Below are 23,595 nucleotides of genomic sequence, written 5' to 3'. Positions count from 1 at the left end.
TTCCTCTTACAAGACATCTGAAAATTCTTCTTCAATTTATCTTCACTAGAGCCAAGCTGGTAGAGCAGACGCTATATGAATCAATTTCCTGGAGATGCTATAAAAATGTACCACAAAACTTAGTAGCTTAAGACAACAGAAATGTATCATCTCAGTGTTCTGGAGACTTATCAATCCCAAATCGTGTCAGCATGGATGTGTGTCCAGGGAGGCTTAGCGAGGATCCCTTTGCTTCAAATTTCAAATGTTTACCAGCAATATGCAGTGTTCCTTCGCTTGTAGATCCATCAGTCCCAACTCTGTCTCTATTGTCCAAGTAGTTTTTCCTGTTTAACTTCTCATCTTCCTGGGAGATGTCTATCCTTGCTTGATTAGGGATCCACTCAGCTCCAGTACAACCTCATCTTAACTGATCATATCTATTATAATTCCACATACCACTTTATGGGGACAGGTCAAATAATTACCCTGTCCAAATAAAAATAGATGTGGCTATGTACTGAATGGTCCTATCTCCCAACTCACAAATTGTCCTAACTCCTACTGTTGTAGTATTCGGAGGATTCTTTACGAAGATAATAAACTTTAGATGGTGTCCAAAGAATAATGCCTTCATATAGATGTAACTTCTTCATACGAAAAGTGAATGAGAGGAAAATTCTGTGAGAAGGTTGCTGTCTATAATCAGAACACTGTGTCCCATCAGATATCAAATCAACTTGACATTTTAAGCTCTAGAACTAACAAATTAATTTTGTTTATATAAGTAACTTGTTCAATTTTTATTACTTATTTTAACAGCCTTAGAAAAGAAAGGCAGTTACATGGCAAAATTATCCTGTAACAAATCACCACTGTTTGCTAATGACTCAGTTCAGAGGACTCCTATGATTTCTATTAGGACCTTGACCAAATGCCCTTGATGTCTGTAGCAGGAACTGTGGGCTGCCTCAATGTAATCATTGGGGGATATGCAGCTGCAAAAGCATCTGCTGCAGGAGGACCTAATTGAGGACTGCCAGTGACATCAGCATTCCTGCAGGAGGACCTACTTGAAGGCTGCCTGAGAGACCAAGAATTGCTAGTGCAAATAATGCTAGCCAATCAGGAACTGGTGTTTAGAATAAATACTTTCTTGGTACCAATGAAGGCCTGGGTGGGGGGGTATTAAAGGAGCTTGCAACAGTGAGCAACATGAGTTTGCTGCAGTGTTTCACAACTGCTTCCAGGGAGTCTGTGTCACTGACTCTGCTCTAACTCACTCCCAACCTCCAAGGGCAGATAGGGTGGGACAGAGAACTGTCCAGGACACATGCAACAAAGGTCCACCCACATCTCAGAATTCATCATTCCTATGACTCCTAACTCTAGCTATAATAAGCTTATTTCTGAGAGTTTTCACTGACTGCTCATTCCTTCTCTGATCCAAGGGGCTCTTACTACTGATATTCCAGAAATAACTGACTAAAATTAGGGAATACCTATGCTAGGTGCCTCCTTTTTCCATCTATATATCAGAAATATGTACCGTACATCTCTATCTCCTAGGTGAAAGACCTAGTGGTTTGTGGTATTAAATTATTAGCAATTCAACCCTTGTTCTCTGAACTCCCTTTCACTAGCACATTTTCCTTACTCTTTTGAATCTGCTCTTCAGAATACTCAGAAATAAAATGCTTGTCTATATGTCTGCATCATGTTGAATTCAAACAGAAACAGTCTGCTAAAGCAAACAATATAACTAAAGTAAGTTTCCTGAGACACAGAGGCTGTCATCCTCGTCAAGAAGTGGAAGCAGAAGAGCACTTTGCCTAGAATATAGCAGCATTCCTTCTTTTCCATAAGCTAAAGCTTGTGTTATTTATATCCATGTCATCCATTCAAATAATATAAAATGGCCATGGTTGTACAAATCCAATTTGTGTATGTGTGTATGTGTGTGTGCTTGTGTGTGTGTTCCTGTGTGTGTCTCTGTGTGTGTGCTCTTGTGTATGTCTGTTTGTGTCTGTCTGTGTCTGTGTGTGTGTGTGTGTGTGTGTGTGTGTGTGTGTGTGTGTGTGTGTGTATGTTAGGTGTTTGTATAGTAGAGTTGGTAAAGCCTAACAAGAAACAGGCGGCTTGCTTACATTTTGGAGTTTCTTCTTAGAATATTTTGTAACTGACTAGCAGGTAAAGATCTGGGGACAGGAACAAGTAAGGATTTGAATCATCTCCACCTCCAAGCAGCTAGGAACAAATCAGACCTTCTTTGGTTCCAGATGAGGATGACCTCACCACCAGATTTGCTCCATATTTGTTCCCTGGAAGGTATTCTGAGAGGAGAGAAGAATCTATCCCTGAGGCTCTGGAGCTGAAAAAGTATTCTTGAGAGGAGGATGCATAGATAGATGTAAAGTGCTCTGCCTCCTTCTATTCATTCTCATCTCTGACTGTATTCTCTTACATATTTTTATAAAATGTTATAATAATTCATTACAAATTAAACCATTGTAATATTGCAATTTAATAAGTAATTATTATCTTCCAAATCTTTTGTAACCCATTTTAAGTTTTTAAAAATTAGTTTTATAGTAAGTATATTTGTACTACAGAAGTTTTACTTGAATTCACCCAAACAATTTCACATAAATTCTAAGGTATAATTATTCCAAACTCAACTCTAGAGGACATAATTAATGTTTTATTTAGCTTTTCTTCATGATTTAAAATTTAACATATTATTAATTCAAGTATAACAAGCAACATGTACCCTTAAATTGCATTATTATCATGCATTTTAATATTTTGTCTATATTATATAAGCAGGAACAGATATGCCTGATCTATGTGCAATACAGATATGATAGATCTGTGTGCCAAAAGAGATACATTCATTAAAACCAATGCACTGAGTTTTATCTTTTTTATTACTTATACACACACAACATAATATTTTAAGAAATGCTTGAGGCTGACCAGCAACCCAGTAGGCCAAGGTGCCTTCACCAAGCCTAGTAACCTGAGATTGATCCCAAGAACCAACATGATAGACAGAAAACATATCGGTTTCCAAGCATGGAAAGGAATGCAGTGTGGGGCAGTAGAAGTGACATGCAGAAAATCCTGTATTTATTTGTTTCTATTTACTTTAATATTTTAAAATAACTTTTATATATTTGAAATTGTTTGTTTGTGTGTGTGTGTGTGTGTGTGTGTGTGTGTGTGTTTGCAATCTCCAGTACAATCCATTAGATATTATTATTACTTTGCTCAAGTCACACTTTTTTTCCACCAGTTTTCCATTTGTACTTATGATTTATGTGGGGTTTTATCACTCAGGTTTCCACAGATTTTTTAAAATGTTATTTATTTATTTATTTTGTTTATTTAATGTTAGAACACCATTGCTGTCTTCACACACACCAGAAGAGGGCATAGGATCCCATTACAAATGGTGTGAGCCACCATGTGGTTGCTGAAACTTGAACTCAGGATTTCTGGATGAGCAATCACTGCTCTTAACCTCTGAGCCATTTCTCCAGCCCTGCCACAGATTTTTTTTTTTTTAATTTCCTTGTTAAACCTAACAGACTGAGCCTTAAAAAATGTCATGTGTCATATTCTCAGTAGTGAAAACCCACATATGATTTGGGTCTCTATCCTAAATTTTTGTTAGCTCCCAGGATGTTAGAGATTGGGAATATCATGCATTCACACAAAGAGAGTGAATTGATTTCATTGCTTCACTTTTGAAGATCTTTGTGGGTCAAAGGTTTTAGAGAACCCTGTCCTTCTATTCTCTCCTCAGTATTTATCAATATTATCCTCTAGAAACTTATCCAGTGTGCAGAGGCACAAAGAAAGTTCCATTACTAGATCAGCAAATCAGAAAGGCCCTCAACACTCAACTCAAATTCCTAAAACTCAAGAAAAAGGAGAAAGAAGACAGTCTTAACCAGGCCACCATGAGGTTTTTTTTTTTTTACTTCTTTGTTATTATTGTTGCTTTTCTACATTTCTACATTTTCAAGTTTTATTTTATGTATGTGAATGTTTTACATGCAAGTATATCTGTACCACATATATGCAGTACCTGTGTTAGCCAGAACATTTATTACCCTGGACCTGGAGTTACACGTGGTTGTGAGCCACCAAGTGGGTGCTGGACATTGAATAAAGTCTTGAAGATAAAGATAAAAGAAGGTATTTCAGTCAAAGAAATGGAGGAAAAAAAAAACACCAGGCTTAAAACTTTCATGAAATCTGGGACACTATAAAAAGAGACAAAAGCTAATAATAACAGATATAGAGGAAAATGAAGAAATCCAGGTCAAAGGCAGAGAAAATATTTTTAGTAATGTTATAGAAGAAAATTCCCCCAATCTAAAGAATGAGATAGCTATCAAAGTACAAGAGGAAAACAAACAGAACCAGAAAAGAAACTCTCCATGTCACATAATAATCAAACATTTAATGTACAGAACAAAGAAAGGATATTAAAAGCTACAAGAAAAATAGACCAAGTCACACATAAAGGCAGAACTATTAGAATAACACTTGACTTCTCGATGAAGGCTCTGAAAGCCAGAAGGTCCTGGGTAGATGTTCTACAGTCTCTCAGATGCTAGTGTAAACTACTATAGCCAGCAAAACTACAAATACAACCAAAAGCGAAACAAAAAATTTCACAATAAAACCAAATTTAAGCAGATTTTGTCCACCAACTCAGCTCCACAGAAAGTACTAGTTGGTGGCATTTTTTGCCACATACCAGATTATACAGTTTCCATAATGGGAAAATAATGTACTCTTAGGAATTTATCATCTACTGTAAGAGTAAATTGATCTAAGTCATGCCCCACACATTTTAATTTTAACCCTCAGCTTTAAGGTGCAAACTGAAGAATGTATACTGTTGAGCACTTCTCAAGGAGGATTGTAAATCAAAATTCTGACTTTTTACTAGATCCTATTCAGTTTAAAAATAACTTACCATTTATGTCAAATAGCTATGGATTATTTGAGATAAACAGAAATGTTGTTTTCAGCTTAGTAAAAGAGATTAAACTTTAAAGTTATGTACTTTTACTTCCTTACTGACAGAAAAACAAAATGTAACCTCACCATAGGATATTAATGGCGAGATGGAAAATGAGATGAGAGTTGAGCTTTGTACAACTGGCTACTTTTGAGCATTACTTTGTTATTTACCTCTTCACAGATGTAGAAGCAGTTAGACCTTGTTAAAATCCATCTGAGACTTTTGCTGAGGACTTCTGTGCCTAATGCTTATCCTGCTGAACCTGTGCAAGAAGGGTCAGGTGTTACCTCTCTGATCTTCACTAAAAGCAACTCCAACTTCTATTCTACACCTTTTCTTTTCTAAATCATGTCTTAGCAAAACTGTTCAGTGACCTGAGCAATGTATATTAAGATAAAATTAATAAATCCCAGTTAGTAATTTCAATTGCCCTTGGCCCTCTTTTAATGCTATGCTTTTTTAAAAAAAATCCCAAGAAGAAATTAAGGGAAACATATTTAAGTGCATTCAAGTTAAAATTCAGACATAATGAGTCCAAAGCAATTGAACCCCACTATTGTGTTCTTCAAAGCTAAAAATATAGAGTAACTATTTTTTGTGGAATTTAAATCATAAAGTCACTCTTTAAATACCTCTCCCTATTTTATCTTACTGCAATGTTTGTTTTCCTCTCTCTCTCTCTCTCTCTCTCTCTCTCTCTCCCCCTCTATCTTCCTTCCTTCCTTCCTTTCTTCTTCCTTGCTTCATTTCTTTTTCTTTCTTTTTTTATTTTAAACCAACATATAAGAACATCATGTTCTCCTTTCCATTTCCTCCCTCCAACCTATTCCAATATACTTCCTCTTCTTGCCTTCTATGAAATTCATGGCCTGTAGCCTCTACTTTTTTAATTGCTCAAGTTTTTAATTGGTGTGCGTGCATGCATGGGTGCATGCATGCGTGTGTGTATGTGTGTGTGTGTGTGTGTACAGTCTGCTCTGTCCATATGATATAGATTAGACATAAAGGATTTCAGGGCTGACTACTAAGTCTTGGATAATTAACTGGGGGATCTTTTTTTGGAAAAAAAACCAAAGAGATCTTGAATTTGAGAGGAGCAAGGAGGAATATTTCTAGGATTTGGAAGAAGGAAAGGAAAGGTAGAAATGCTGGAATTATATTATAATCTAAAATATATTTTAAAATCTTTTAAAACATCTTCACAAAACACAGAGTAATATCATTCTGCTGCCTCTATGCCTAGATAACACACAGAAAAAGAACAATAATTAGTGCTTCTAACAGTTATCCTAAATAAATTTGTGTTTCAGAACCCAGTGTTTAACATAAGTCCATGTCAGAAACTGAATAAGAGAAAAGCTTGGTGCAAAAAATCTTCCTAAGAGTCCTTCCAATCCTAGTTCATGTCTTACTTACATATTTGCTTTGGACTTGGAAATAATAAGCAACAAGGCATCATTTTTAGGTTGTACACAATTACAAAGTCCTACCTAGTCTCTTTACACATCTGTGCTCCATTTCAAACACAGACATTAAAATTTTCTGGCTTATTGCAAGTCTAAAAATCATATGAATCTGACACCAGTCAACATATTGTCTTTGAGGTTCCCTTCTTTGAGAACAAAAAGTAGGATTTTCATTATCTGCAGACTGTATATTATACTGATCTTAGCATATATCTAAGAGAGCATCTTCTTCTTTTCTATTGCTGTTTTCTCATGTCTGGGCCAAAATGTCTTAGTTTGCTACTTCTTGTTATGGGATAAATTAAATCAAGTGAAAACTGCTTCCTCGTAATTGGGTCGCCTCTATACATTTAGCTGTTTGAGTTGGGAAAATTACCTTCAGATTCTGATCTGGAGCTGCAATTTGATGTTTTGAGACTTGAGCCTAATTGTCCTCTAACTGATTCTTTCACAAGTTCTCTGTAGCACACATCCTTTTTGTCTACTTTCTGAAGGCCCTGAATATTGAAGGACATGATTGTATTCTACTACTTTTCTTCTGCAGCAACCATCAAATGCATCCCCCTGACATATCCACTTTGGTTTTGCATAGCTTTTTTAAAGACCAATTATATGAATGCCCAAGAAATTCATTTTACACCTTATTTTTAACTTCGTAATATGTGTAGATGCTACAAATTTTATTTTCAGTTGAACACTTATACGCAGCCACATTTAATGTTATAGCAATGTGATATTTTGATGCATGTTTACAATGTGAAATTTTCTACTTTAAGTGAAATATAAGTATTTCCTGACACTTGGAAAAGTCTCTCCCGAGAGTATGAAATTCATGGAATTCACAAGATGCAACAGATTCTTCCACAAGTTCAAATAAACTGGAAACAATCACTCCAAGATAAAAAAGTCTCTTTTGAAGTCATCTTCCACATTGTGTTTAGGATTCAAGTGACACAGTTGTGTGTCATTGTCCATACTGTGGTGGACTTCTTCATATGCAGCTGACTGTGAGAAACCGCATACTGATCTTTTACATCTAACCCAATAATCTCCTCCTGATTCTACTCTAAGCTAGATTTGGGATTTTTTAATTTTATTTTAGTTGCTGTCGTATCTGTCAATTATTATTATTATCTCCTTAGGAAAAATCTAGCTACAAATATAACCCAGGACTATTTCACATTTTATTTTTACTATTTTATGGATAAAACATGTTTTCTCATAACAGTATTTTATATTTTGTCCTTACAATGAAACACAAATATTCTAAGAATTATGCAGCTTTATCTGCTTCCATTAACTAGATAATCCCTCCATATTATTGTCTGTCTACTGGTGTCACTTTCACCACCAGTGTACCAGAGTATTAATTACTTAAGTGTGTCATGCAGCTTGCTGAGGAAAACTGCTTACTCACCATTCATGACTACCCTACTTAAAATTACCTGTTCAACTGAATTTCCCCCATACACCCAAAAAAACTAATCTTATTTTTAACTTAGTTTCTTTAATTATTCAATACATGGATACATTACATATACTTTATACTGTTTATGTTTATTATTAGATCATTGTATTGGACTTCTGTGTCTCCTTTTTAAATATGCACCAATAAATTTTGAACAAAATACAACCATTTTGTTTTGAGATTTCTTTTTTTTTATATTTTTTATTAGGTATTTCCTCATTTACATTTCCAGTGCTATCCCAAAAGTTCCCCATACCCCCCCCCACTCCCCTACCCACCCACTCCCACTTTTTGGCCCTGGTGTTCCCCTATACTGGGGCATATAAAGTTTGCATGTCCAATGGGCCTCTCTTTCCAGTGATGGCCGACTAGGCCATCTTTTGATACATATGCAGCTAGAGTCAAGAGCTCTGGGGTACTGGTTAGTTCATAATGTTGTTCCACCTATAGGGTTGCAGATCCCTTTAGTTCCTTGGGTACTTTCTCTAGCTCCTCCATTGAGGAACCTGTGATCCATCCAATAGCTGACTGTGAGCATCCACTTCTGTGTTTGCTAGGCCCTGGCATAGTCTCACAAGAGACAGCTATATCAGGGTCCTTTCAGCAAAATCTTGCTAGTGTATGCAATGGTGTCAGCGTTTGGAGGCTGATTATGGAATGGAACCCTGGATATGGCATTTCTTTTTAATTGTATGTCTATTTGTGCCCATCCTTGAGCATATGTATGAGCTCCTTAGAAGTCTAGAAATTTCAGATAAACAGATAACAAATAAATTATATTTGAAACATGAACCAAGTTCATTGTTGTCTAGACAGAAGCCAGAAGAGGAGTTAGGATCCTGTGGAAGTTGTGACATAGGTAGTTATGAGCAACTCAATGAGGGTCTTCTGTAAAAGCAACAATAGCTCTTAGCTACTGAGCCATGGATTTCTCCAGTTTTACTAAAATCCTTTGAAATTTAACTAATTAAAAAACTTGTATGTGTGAATGTGCATATGTTTATGTGTACATATTACTCCATGTTTAATGTGCAGTAGACTATCATTAATGTCAGATACTTTCTACCATACTTTTAGAAGAAATATAGCAGAAAGCAATAGAAGAAAATATCTGACATCAACCTCTCTAAATGAAGTTCACTGGCTAGGGTGACTGAGATCTAGTTCCCAGGAGCCTCTCATTTCAAGATCTTCCATCTACTGTTAGTAAAAGTATAGTAGACTTGTTCCACCAGACCTGTTTTGGGGAGCTTGTTTTTATTATTTATTGTTTGGCTTTGTGGTCTTTTGCTTGTTTGCTTTTTATTTGTGTGTGTATGTGTGTGTGTGTGTGTTTCTGTGTGTATTTCAATTCAGGTCCTCACGCTTTCAAAACAAGTACTTTACCCACTAGAGCATGTCCAGGCCTGCTTTACTGTATTTAAAAAGTATGCTTCTAATCTGCAAATTCAGCTGGAATAACAAAAAACCTAGGATAGCAAAAACTCTTCTCAAGGATAAAAGAACCTCTGGTGGAATCACCATGCCTGACCTAAAGCTTTACTACAGAGCAATTGTGATAAAAAAAAAACAAAACAGCATAGTACTGGTATATCGACAGACAAGTAGACCAATGGAATAGAATTGAAGACCCAGAAATGAACCTACACACCATTAGTCACTTAATCTTCGACAAGGGAGCTAAAACCATCCAGTGGAAAAAAGACAGCATTTTCAACAAATGGTGCTGGCACAACTGGAAGTTATCATGTAGAAGAATATGAATTGATCTATTCCTATCTCCTTGTACTAAGATAAATCTAAGTGGATCAAGGAGCTCCACATAAAACCAGAGACACTGAAACTTATAGAGGAGAAAGTAGGGAAAAGCCTCGAAGATATGGGCACAGGGGAACAATTCCTGAATAGAACAGCAATGGCTTGTGCTGTAAGATCGAGAATTGACAAATGGGACCTCATGAAACTGCAAAGCTTCTGTAAAGCACAAGACACCATCAATAAGACAAAAAGGCCACCAACAGATTGGGAAAGTATCTTTACCTAAATCAAATGGGGGACTAATAGCAAATATATATAAAGAACTCAAGGAGGTCAACTCCAGAAAATCAAATAACCCCATTTAAAAAATGGGGCTCGGAGCTAAACAAAGAACTCTCACCTGAGGAATACCGAATGGCTGAGAAACACCTGAAAAAATGTTAAGCAACATTAATTATCAGGGAAATGCAAATCAAAACAACCCTGAGATTCCATCTCACACCAGTCAGAATGGCTAAGGTCAAAAATTCAGGTGACAGCAGATGTGGAGAAAGAGGAACACTCCTCCATTGTTGGTGGGATTGCAAGCTTGTACAACCACTCTGGAAATCAGTCTGGCAGTTCCTCAGAAAATTGGACATGGTACTACTGGAGGATCCCACAATACCTCTCCTGGGCATATATCCAGAAGATGTTCCAACTAGTAAGAAAGAAACATGTTCCACTATGATCATAGCAGACTTATTTATAATAGCCAGAAGCTGGAAAGAACCCAGATGCCCCTCAACAGAGGAATGGATACAAAAAATGTGGTACATTTACACAATGGAGTACTAATCAGCTATTAAAAAGAATGAATTTATGAAATTCCTAGGCAAATGCTTGGACCTGGAGGGCATTATCCTGAGTGAGGTAACCCAATCACAAAAGAACTCAAATGATATATACTCACTGATAAGTGGATATTAGCCCAGAAACTTAGAATACCCAAGATATAATTTACAATTTGCAAAACACATGAAACTCAAGAAGAACGAAGACCAAAGTGTGGACACTTTGCCCCTTCTTAGAATGGGGAACAAAACAACCATGGAAGGAGTTACAGAAACAAAGTTTGGAGCTGAGACAAAAGGATGAACCATCTAGAGACTGCCATATCCAGAGATCCATCCCATAATCAGCCTCCAAACGCTGACACAATTGCATACACTAGCAAGATTTTGCTGAAAGGACCCTGATATAGCTGTCTCTTGTGAGACTGTGCTGGGGCCTAGCAAACACAGAAGTGGATGCTCACAGTCAGCTGTTGGATGGATCACAGGTTCCCCAATGGAGGAGCTAGAGAAAGTACCCATGGAACTAAAGGGATCTGCAACCCTATAGGTGGAACAACATTATGAACTAACCAGTACCCCAGAGCTCTTGACTCTAGCTGCATATGTATCAAAAGATGGCCTAGTCGGCCATCACTGGAAAGAGAGGCCCATTGGACTTGCAAACTTTATATGCCCCAGTACAGAGGAACGCCAGGGCCAAAAAGTGGGAGTGGGTGGGTAGGGGATAGGGTGGGAAAGTATGGGGGACTTTTGGGATAGCATTGGAAGTGTAAATAAGGAAAATACCTAATAAAAAGCATTAAAAAATACCTAATAAAAAGGTGTGCGTCTTATACAGTCTCTTATCAGTTTCCATGTTGAAATCACTTTATCTTGAACCCTTTATCATGATTTATTTTACTATGAACACTGATATTTCTTCTTACCCTTTTTTTCTAGAAGAGGCACATGTCCTATTTTTCTAAACATTTCCAGTAACTAAGGACCAAGCACTCAACATATGAGTCTATAGAGGCTTTCTTATTCAACTGACAGAGTGTCTTAGCATTTTTACTCTTTGCAAGGGAAACTGTCTTTCTACTCAATACATCATATTTTCATTTCATTGTTTACATTGTTTCACTCCTTCAATTATTATTCTTCTCCAAGTATTTTCTAATTTTCATGACTTGTTTACATTTGGTGATAATTGATTTTCATTTTCAAGTTCAAATTATCTACTTGATCATACCAATGAATTCCTAGGACATTATCACATATCAGTTTGTACTTCTGACTAAGAGGATCTTCAAGTAACAAAACCTGCTAAGAAAATGAATGGTAGTTTTATAGTCTGGCAGCTCACATGCTTATAAAAGGACAAAGGAGAAAGATTTTCTTGGCATTTTCTTTTTCTGATTCTTATCTTTGATGAGGTATGCTTTTGATGCCATGGTATTTGGCTTCATTATGGCCCCAAATCATCAAAACCAAGAACTGTGGACCCTGAGCTTCAATAAATCCTTCTCCTCTTAAGTTGTTTCTTTGTGGGATTTTGTCACAGGAATAAAAATTTGAGTAATACATAGTGTTTTTGTGATACCAACATGATTTTCTAAAAGGGATACACTTAGTCTTACTTAGACCTTAGTTAAAATATTACATTTATATTAATTTGACATTACAAAATTAGGGTCTATTATAATTAAATCGCCAAGCATTTCACTGTGGGATGTGTCTGTGTATCTGTATCTCTACTGGCTTGTGTGGAAAATCATACATGTTATGAAGTCTAGATCCATACAAGCTATGATAGCTTCCCTCCAGGATTTCTTAATTGCATGATGCTCTGAAACAGCAGTAGTTGCTTTTTAGACACAGAAATGAGCAAGTCCTGCCATGCATGAGCAAGGCTTCTTTGAAGCTTTGCATAGCATCTTTATGATAGCTTGCTTCCTGTTTCAAAGATGTTGTGAACTATATAACCAATGGGAGTACAAAATTAATGTAGAAAAACAATGAAATAAACATCATAAACTATAATTACCAACCCAAGCTAAGAAATGGCTCAAAGCATTTCACCAAGCCTATAGCAAAAGTTGGGAGTCAAGTAAATTCAAGTATATCTTTTTATTTTATTTTATTTTATTTTATTTTATTAGATATTTTCTTTATTTACATTTCAAATGCTATCCCGAAAGTTCCTTATACCCTCCTCTGCCCTGCTCCCATACCCACTCCCACTTCTTGACCCTGGAGTTCCCCTGTACTGGGGCAAGTTTGCAAGACCTAGGAGCCTCTCTTCCCAATGATGGCCGACTAGGCCATTTTCTGCTACATATGCAGCTAGAGACATGAGCTCTGGGGGTACTGGTTAGTTCATATTGTTGTTCCACCTATAGGGTTGCAGACCCCTTCAGCTCCTTGGGTAATTTCTCTAGCTCCTCCATTGGGGGCCCTGTGCTCCATCCTATAGATGACTGTGAGCATCCACTTCTATATTTGCCAGGCACTGGCATAGCCTCATACGAGGCAGCTATATCAGGGTCTCTTCAGCAAATTCTTGTTGGCATATGCAATAGTGTCTGGGTTTGGTGGCTGATTATGGGATGGATCCCGGGGTGGGGTAGTCTCTGAATAATCCATCCTTTTGTCTTAGATCCAAACTTTGTCTCTGTAACTCCTTCCATGGGTATTTTGTTCCCTATTCTAAGGAGGAATGAAGTATCCACACATTGGTCTTCCTTCTTCTTGATTTTCTTCTGTTTTGCAAATTTATAGAAGCCACTATAACTCACCTAGATCAAAATGGCCAAAACCAAAATCTCAAGTTCACACTGCTGATCATAATTATTTTCAGAGATTCACTGGTTACATTTCCCTTAAACACATAATCTATTTGATTTGTTTCCCATATATTAATGATATTGTCTTCTGTGTACTTCTATTTTTAAAAGCACACATCCTAAAACAAATACTAAAGGGAAATAAATAAAACTGGTTTCAGAATGGAAGTTAGTAATATATAGTCATGCCTAGGTTATTTTATGATTCATTACAGTTTGCTACTCCAAACATGTAAGTATACCATGCTATTTCTAATTAAATAGAAGCTTCTCCCTAGTCAAGATGCTGGGGAAGAGCATAAGATCTTTAATTTCAGACAGGCTGACTTCTGAAACACCCAGAGAGTGTTAAACTTTCCTGGTTTAAAAAAAAAATCAACTGAAGCCTCAGACAACTGTCAGAACAAATATTTCTTGAATCCCTTCACAGCCTCCAAGCAGAGCTGACAGGGAACTCTTTTGCAGAAATCAGCCTGTCTTTCTGAGCCAAAATTCTAACCTGGCTTTCTAAATACAATGTCGAATGCACATAAAATCTGCCTCTGTTATCTCTTTGCCCTTTGTTTATCCTTAATAATCGCTATGGCAATCTTCAAAACTGTAATTTTAATTTTAGAATAAAGCCTGTTACACAAATAATCAAATTTTATTCCCATTGGAAAGGAGCATTGGAAAAATGAAAATAAGTAACACATTTTTCAGATTTAAGGAAAATATCAAGTAGATTAGTAATATAGTTAACACATAAATTATCAACATACCTGGGTATACTTTACCCTGATCCAATGGTAATCTAAACTATAGTACAGATTTAATTTTGGTTTTGTGATTGTTCACATAATATTGTTTGGATGCATACCTCAAGATTCTTTAGTTGGGAATTGAATTGTAAAAGCAACCTGACAGGTGGAACTTACACAGAGGTGATTAGGTGATGGGGTGGCTGGTGTCATGCTTGTTAAAGGGGACTCATCATCATAATTTCACTCTCTGAACATTAAAGGATCATTATGATGACAGCATGGATTTGACATAAAAGTATGTTTGTGTTCTCTCCTCCCTTTTACCTTCCTCCTCCTTCTGCTTCCTCTGTTTTTCTGTCTGTCTCTGTCTATCTCTCTCTGTTTCTCTGTCTTTCTATGTCTCTTTCTCTCTGTTTCTGTCTCCGTCTGTCTCTCTGTCTTTCTCTCTCTCTGATACACTGTCATTTTATCTTTTGCTATGAGATAATACATCAAGAAATACCTGAAAATGTAGATCCCTTTAACCTCGATTTTCACCAAAACATGAAACAAATAAACTCCTATAGTTCATGAATTCCTGCTACAAGAACCCAAGATGGACAATGACATTAAATTAAGTCATATTTGACTTAACAATAAGTGCTAATCCTCATTCAGTAATAATCTAAATGATAACATAGACTTTCTTAATAAGCAATATATTTTTAACTACATCACACCTGAATCCACTTGAAACCTTTGTTATTCAACTATGGTTCTTTTGCTAATTTAGGTTATTTTTGCATTTCTCTTTTAAAACGATCTCTGTTTCTCTACATTTCTTCATTTTGCTTCCTTTTGCTACCAAGTCTCAAGGTATCAGTAGCAGCTAGCATTATTTTATTGATGCTGGTGTTGAGACTCTCTGACACTAAAAAGAATATCACTGTCTCCACTAGCGTAGATGTTGTGTGGCTGACAGAGAATTCTTAGGAAATAGGAAAAAGATATTCAAATTGGAAATGTTAAGCCAGAGAAACATTCAGCATAATGTTGCAATTTCATTTTACTGATTCACATACAATTTTTTTCTTGGCAATCCCATTTGGATTCCCATATAAATACATTTCCAAATCAACTTCAAATACATTTTAAAGTTGGCAACAATGATTTTCTTAGAATAATTTCTATGTTGCTTTTGTACCTAAACTTGTGAATAATTAACTACTTAAGGATATCTTTTGTTCCATTAATTGATTTTTACTGAGCTAAATTACTCATGCATTAAACATCCTTTATTATCAGATCAGTTACTCCTACTTATGTTTGTAAATAAGAGGATATGCTAAAATAATTTTATGCTTTCCACTTTTAATTTATCCGGCCAAATTGTTTTCTCTGTTAAAACTGATCTCACTTCCTCTAGCAGTATATGAGAGGAAGTTAGATGACATGAATAAAGGGGCATAGAGCCAAGTGATGCAAGAGACTGTTAGCCAAAGAATCAGGGCTTATTGTGCATTCAATATCAAGTAATAAAGCCATTAAACAGAAGTTATCTGATTTTAAAAATATTACAAGACAAGCTCTGATGCAAGTAATGGATAAAGTTTAGAAAAGCAAGCATAGCAAGAGAGAAGAGAAAAAAATAGTACTTTCTTTCAAACAATGAAAATATGAAACAAAATTGTAACATAGTAGTTATTCTCTGAAAATTACTTTTTTAATGTTTATTAATTTCTATTGAAAATAGATTCTCCTTTCATGTAGTACATCCCAACTATGTTTCTCTTTCCTCCACTCCTCCCAGTTCCTCCTCACCTCTCCCATAGATCTACCTCTCCTCCCTCCCTTCAGAACAAGAGAGGTCTCTGAGAGACAGCAACCAAATATGACACTTCATGATACAATAAGTCTGGACAAGGCAAACCCATAAGAGTAAAAGAATCCCAAGAGTAGTAAAAAGAATCAGAGACAACCCATTCCCACTGTTAGGAGTCCCACAAAAACACCAACCTAAAAGTCATGACATACACAGAGGACAGGTGCAGACCCATGCAAGTCTGTGTTTGACCTTTCAGACTTGGTGAGCCCCTATGATCACTCTTTAGTTGATTTAGTGAGTCATGCTTTCCTGGTGTCCTCCATCCTCTCTTACTTTACAATCTTTCTCTCCCTCTTCCATGGAGTGAAAAGTTAAGATAAAACTTTCATTATTAGTGAATAGGATATCAAGAGCTTATTCTAAATAAAATATGTTAAAATAACTGATGTGGAAATTTCGTGTTTCTTTAGCAATTCAGTAGTAGCATGTGATGTTTTTCTGGATGATTTCTTGTGAAAGGGCATGTGGTGTTTTGCTGAAGACAGACACTTGAGAGAGCTCATGAGAGCACATGCTCATGTAATATTTAGAAAAAAATATAAATGGAACCCCCACAAACAGTGAGAGGATGCTGTTGCATTGCTACACCATGCAATGTGTCACTGGTTTCTCTGGTTTTGTTGGTCTTCGGTGGTCTTCACTTTATAGAGAGAAACACGTTAAAGAACTTCTGGTGATATCCCGGCTGATTCTGGCAGCTTCCACTGGTTCCTGATGATTTTGGGAGTCTTGCTGTTTCTGTACAATTGTGCCTCTGCTACTGATGTGTGTTTGGTGTTTATTATTGTATGGTATCCTGACAATGAAGAGTGAAGTCACCCCAAGGATCTACTTCTAAACAGGTCCACAACACCCTTTTCCTATTAACTTTTTTTTCTTACATCTGGTCAGTGGGTTAGAAGGGAAGTTGAAGTGTTTAAGAAACCAAAATAAAGTAGGTTTTGAGAACATCTAAGCCTACAAATAATCGAATGTCAGAGAAGCACCTAAAGAAATGTTCAGCATCCTTAGTCATTGGGGAAATGCAAATCAAAATAACCCTGAGATTCCACCACACACCAGTCAGAATGGCTAAGATCAAAAACTCAGGTAACAGCAGATACTGGTGAGGATGTATCCTCCATTGCTGGTGGAATTGCAAGCTGGTACAACCACTCTGGAAATCAGTCTGGTGATTCCTCAGAAAATTGGACATAGTGCTACCTGAGGACCCAGCTATACCACTTCTGAGCATATACCCAAAAGATGCTCTAACATGTAGCAAGGACACATGCTCCACTATGTTCATAGCATATTTATAATACTCAGAAACTGGAAACAACCTAGATGCCCCTCAACAGACGAATGGATACAGAAAATGTGGTACATTTATACAATGGAGTACTTCTCAGGTATTAAAACAATGACTTCATGAAATTCTTAGGCAAATAGATGGAACTTAAAAATATCATCCTGAGTGAGGTAACCCAGTCACAGAAGAACATACATGGTATGTACTCACTGATAAGTGGATATTAGCCCAAAAGTTTGGAATATTCAATATACAATTCACAGATCATATGAAGCTAAAGATGAAGGACAACCAAAGTGTGGATGCTTCAGTGCTTTTTGAAGGGGAAACAAAATAATTGTCAATAAAATATACAAATATTAAGATGAGCAAGCAAATAAAAGTCAGATTTGGCAGCCCCGTGTAAAGAAACTCTCCCATATGTTGCATCCTTTCATGTGATGAATCTGTGGTATCATTACCATGAGCACTCTCTGGTTTAAAAGTACATATTCACATGTGTCTGTCCATCATCTCAGGATCTATCTTATCAGACATGATTTCCAAGTCTACCTTCTTTCTGTGTAAACACAGACAGTGTCAGAGTGTAACTGTCAAGAACTCAACACAAGTAAAAATTCACTAAATACATAGGCAAGTGTTTGTGTCTAAAATAGCACCAAGCACTCAGCACCAATATGTCACCATGTTGCAATTGCTTTTCATTACCATAGCTGGGTAACATATTCATAGTCACTTATGGAATCTAAATAAAAGACTGTCTAGAGTCCATCCTTTTAGAAATACACTTACACAAATTAATGTATCACTCATATTTTATGCACTTGGATATCAGTATTGGGAAATTGCTAACTGAGACTATTTTTAAGCTGAGAACATGGTTATAGTATGTAACTATACCTTGACTATGGTAGAATTTACTTTGTCCGTCCAAATATAATTTATTTTGTAAATTACTTCTGCATTCATACCATATTCTTTAAAACAGTTTGTCCAAGTGGTTATAGGGAGATAAGAAATTATATTATATTTGAGAATTAATTAAAGTTGAAATATTTGAACATAGCATATGATTGAATATGAAGTTAAGAAAGAGTTTAAATGAATTTCTGTTGAAGGTAAAATTAAATAGTGAACTGGGAGTATAAATTTTGATAAGAAACTTGTAGCTAGCACATTGAAAAGTTCATTTGAGTGTAGGCTGTTTATATAACATAAGATGAGGCCAGACTCGTTAGTCACTGGTAAAAATGAAAGCCAATACAGGCTTCATGGCAAAGACATTTAAAATAACTGAGAGTCCAGTGATTGACAGTTCATGAGAATGGAAAAGCCAATTGATATATATTCCAAGGAGCAGGAGATAAAATTTCCTCCAAGCCATCCCAATTGTAACCATCTAATTAAGCATTTCCTCTTTTGAGAGTTTATTATTTCATGTGACAAAAAAATAAATGGCATTAAATTGAAGAGGGCAGAGAGAAAGCTGTGCAAACATAAGCCACATAATATAAGAGAAAATTCATCAGGCTTCAAAAACACATTTATAATTAAATTCACATAGCTGTTTTGAGATATGAAAGACATTACCCTTCAAAAATTTGAGGAAGTAATGCTGCCAAAGAAATGTCTAAACTCTTTGCATCCTCAATACATTTTTAGTTGTCTAGTTATTAAAGTTACTAGTTGTCCATGTCTGTACAAGATCCATATAATATCCCTGTATTATGAGTTTCAGTTAAGACCATTGAGGATAGTGGAAAACACACTATATAAGGCAGACAGTTGCATGTTAAAAGTGAAATAAAGCCAGAGGAATGGGCTAGGAATCAATGGTTGATTTTTGGATAGTGGGCTTCTCATTCTTTTTTTCAGCAGCTGACTTCTTGTTTCTGTTTTATCATCCTATAAAGTATGCCAAGGTAGTTCTGACAAAGTGGCTTAAATCTACTACTCCATGTACCTTGTTGATGAAAACTAAACACACTGGACCAAATATTTTTAAATGTCAATTGTCAAGAGATTTAATATTAGTAAGAACATATGACAAAGAGGCAGATTTGAGTGAGTTTGTGTTAGTAACTTTTCTATATTTATAGTGAAAATTTTGGCCTAGGATAGATCCCATAACCTCATTGTTAGAATAGTAATGATGGCCAAACCTTCTAAAGAAATTTCAAAATTCTGAGGCTAAGGATATAGCTCAATAGGTGCTCACTGATACTTGCGTAAATAAGCATGAGAACTTGAATTCAAATCCCCAGAATCTGCAATAAAAGGCAGGCAGGGCCATATACATTTGTACCCATAATATTGGAGTAGTAGGAAGGATTCAAAGACAGTAGGAATGAGAGGCTGCCTGGCCAGCAAACCTAAATGAAAGGCAAGCACCACATTGAATGAATTAGTCTCTCTCAAGGATAAGCTCCATAACTGGCTCTCCATCTAAAACACTGTAAAGAAAAAAAACAAAATAAATAAAAGGCTTTTTTCACACTAACAGAAAAATATTCAAGATATCATATAGAAATTTAAGAATGGATGAATAAAACTATATTAATAATCTCTACTTAAAAAGGCTACTCCCTGAAAATATATAGATTTACTGATTGTGACACATGCTTTAATCCCAGCAAGCAGATCTCAGGTTTTGAGGCCAGTCTTGCCTACAGAGCAAATTCCAGGACAGCTAGAGCTACACAGAGAAATCCTGTCTCAAAAAAGGAAACTATATAGAAGATTTAATAGTAAATATTATATTGCAACATTGTTCGCTAGCACTTTCAGTTTGTGTCTATATAATGCAAATAATAAGTATCTAGATCAGTGAGGGTAGATCTTGAATAGATGGGTGAAATGCCACAAAATTTACTAAAATGGTAAATAGTTCTAAGTATTAACTATGAAAGGTCATTTTGTCCATTCTTATTTCTAGAGCTTAGATAAATAGTAATGATATAACAAAAATTGAGTCTAATATAAGCTGTCTACAAGAAAAGATGCATTAAATAAAATGAGACAGATTAGAAGTAAATGGGTGAAGAAAAATGTCACATAAAAAAGGAGTATAAGGAAAAACAATATGTACTAATCAGTACCCCCAAGAGCTCGTGTCTCTAGCTGCATATGTAGCAGAAGATGGCCTAGTCGGCCATCATTGGTAAGAAAGGCCCCTTGGTCTTGCAAACTCTATATGCCCAAGTACCAGGGAACACCAGGGCCAAGAAGTGGGAGAGGGTGGGTAAGGGATCAGGGTGGGGGGAGGGTATAGGGAACTTTCGGGATAGCATTTGAAATGTATATAAAGAAAATAATAAATTAAAACATTTTTTTAAAAAGAGTATAAGGTTAGAGCTATTGGGAAAACTACTTTCCCATTGTGTAAAAGAGATTACAAGATGAAGTAGTTCACCTAAGATAAAGAGGCTTATTCCATGATGGCAAAAATGATAAGTTGTTGTATGACCATACAATATGTTAATATGTCTATGGGTACTAACAGAAACTTCAAAATAGTGAAATAAAAATGGGCAGAATTTTGCAATGAAGATTACATTGCAATGCTATAATGGCACAATGCTTCAGCAATCTCTCTCAATCTCTCCCAATCGCTTGCACAATTTAATTAAAATTTAGGCTAGAAAAACAACTATTTCAGTGTGATAGTGGTTTATAAAGCATACCTAACAACTGAAGAATACATGTTTGGTTCATCGGAAGATTTATTCAAAATGTAGGATGAATGGTCATTACCTAGGGAAGAGGATAGCAGAAAGAAAATGTATTCTAAATGAGTAGATAGAAGTCTCTGTGGGAATGGGATGTACATCATATTCACTGCAACTGTAATTCCTTGGGTATGGAAACACCAAACATAACCAAATCATTTGTCTTACTGCATGGACATCTATTATCTATCTTTAAATGGAAAAACTTCACAGCAATGTTTTATTTTATTTGCAATTTCAATATATATACATATATATATATATATGTATATATATATATCATTAAATAAATAGCTTATGATCTACTAAGATATTTGTCTTAAAGTTTTCCATAGTTTTTAATTATGGTGCTAGTATTGTGTGTTGTGTGACTTTTCTTACCTTCATTTACTGTAAATAAGAAATGGAAAGCAAACTAATTATTCCTCCCACCCAAGTATAAGTTGGTGAACAGTTCATTGAGATTATATATAAGAACATGATAAGAGAGTACTATTAGGAATGTGTAGACTCAAAGCTAAATCATATAAAAGGTCTCTTCAGCATGAGTGAAAAAATCAAAAAGTGTATCAATAGAGTTCCGTGTACAAGTAGAAGTTCACTGAAGAGATTATTCACTTTCCTTGGAATTGCTTACTGTTTCTTTAACCTTGGGGAAAGTCATTGTGAATCTGGTAGTTTTCAGAGATTTCTGAGTTTCACAAGTGTTAGAAAACTGCTTTCCCCACTCCAGAAAGGAGTATTTCATTTTAATATATTGATACATAAAATACACGTAAATCTCAAAGTTCATAGTTAACAGAAATACACTTGATAGCATTAAAGGAAAAAGCTGGGAGAAGCTGAGGAGGAGTGTGATTCAATAAAAAGACTAGCAGTCTCAACTAGCCTGGACACCTGAGATTTCTCAGATACTGTGCTACAAACCAGGAAGCATACACCAGCTGATATGAGACCCCTGACACACATACAGATGAGGTCTGGCCTCAGTGAGAGAAGATGCACCTAACATCTTCTAAATGGAAAGATTTGAGGCCCCAGGGAGTGGGGAGGTCTGGTGGGGTGGGAGTGAGGGGGTGGGGACATCCTCTTGGAGATGAGGGAAGAGGTATGGGATGGGAAACTGCTGGAGGGCATACTGGGAGGGGATAATGACTGGACTGCAAAACATATTTAATAATAATAATAATAGTAATAAAAATATTAAATAATGAGTACCTTTATCCTATGTAGAAGTGATGGTGACTTCATCAAAATATTCACTATTACTATCAAAGGATGAGAAAAGATCATTTCTTTGATGCACAAAATGTCAAAACTTACCAGAAGACAGAGATTGAGTTTGGAGATCTATAACAAGATTTGATAAAATACTGATTTATCAAAATTTATTTTGCAATTACATTTAATTTAGTTTGAGAACTCCAAAGAACAGTTCTGGGGAGATTGCTGATTAACACTGAAATCATTGTTAGTCATTAAAGCTTGGAAAATTTTGACTTAGAAGTTCTAGGGCAAGGCTTAAAGCTTGAAAACAAATACTAAAACCAGGCAGTTATATATCGAAAGCTCACAAACCCAAACAAACGTTAAAGATTTGGAGAACAACCTGTAACTCCAGCTCTTAGAAAGCTCAGTTACTTCTGTGTTTGCTATTGAATGGACCACAGGGCCCCCAATGGAGGAACTAGAGAAAGCACCCAAGGAACTAAAGGGAACTGCATGCAACCCTATAGGTGGAACAACAATATGAACTAAGCAGTACCCCGGAGCTCTTGTCTCTAGCTGCATATGTATCAAAAGATGGCCTAGTCAGCCATCACTGCAAAGAGAGGCCCTTTGGACTTGCAAACTTTATATGCTCCAGTACAGGGGAATGCCAGGGCCAAAAAGGGGGAGTGGGTGGGTAGGGGAGTGGGGGGGGTATGGGGGACTTTTGGTATAGCATTGGAAATGTAAATGAGCTAAATACCTAATAAAAAATGAAAAAAAAAAAGAAAGCTCAGTTACAAGAACAGTAATAAACTAGAAGTTAGTGTGGACAGAAGAGTATGATCCTGCCTCAAAAAATGTATAGCTGCTTTTCATATATAAATTCTATATATTCATAAATAACATATGATGAGTGTGAGTTATCTAACCTGATGTGATAAACACTGTCATCTCCAAGTATCACCAAAAATGCACAAATAAGAGATAGTTAAATGCCAAATAGCACAGAAGTAAGCAGGTACACTGTAATTTATATCTTCTTGTTTTTCATTGAGCATCCTTAGCTACTGTATCTTGTCTGCTTTTCAGGAATGAAAACTGGAGATACCTAGAAGGGAGACCTGGCCAAGAAAAATCAAGGAACGAATGAGATCATGGATGCCAAAATCATGTATTCTGGGGTAGATGTTTTGCACTGAAATTAAGATTTGCTGGCTGGATTTACTTATGATAGACGACAATGAAAAACCTACTTTGTCAATGGGGATTCAAATAAAGCACATCTACAACTCTACAATGCACACACACACACACACACACACACACACACAAGTTCAATAAGAAGTTCAGGTGAAACTGAGAAAACAGAAAGTAAAATCCTGAG

General features: G+C 36.1%; 1 long non-coding RNA gene across 1 annotated transcript in view; it reads left to right on the top strand.

Moving 5' to 3' along the window:
• Positions 1–23,351, top strand: part of Gm41800 — a 49,714-nt gene extending 26,363 nt beyond the window's left edge. Inside the window, exon 3 of the long non-coding RNA XR_877649.1 lies at positions 23,301–23,351. This is a non-coding gene — a long non-coding RNA (predicted gene, 41800). The remainder of the gene's footprint in view (positions 1–23,300) is intronic.
• Positions 23,352–23,595: the final 244 nt, after the last annotated feature.

Source organism: Mus musculus, chromosome 18 (assembly GCF_000001635.26).
Source record: "Mus musculus strain C57BL/6J chromosome 18, GRCm38.p6 C57BL/6J".
Taxonomy (NCBI): domain Eukaryota; kingdom Metazoa; phylum Chordata; class Mammalia; order Rodentia; family Muridae; genus Mus; species Mus musculus.
Note: the sequence above shows the minus strand (reverse complement) of the source record. Positions and strands in the feature narration are given on the sequence as shown.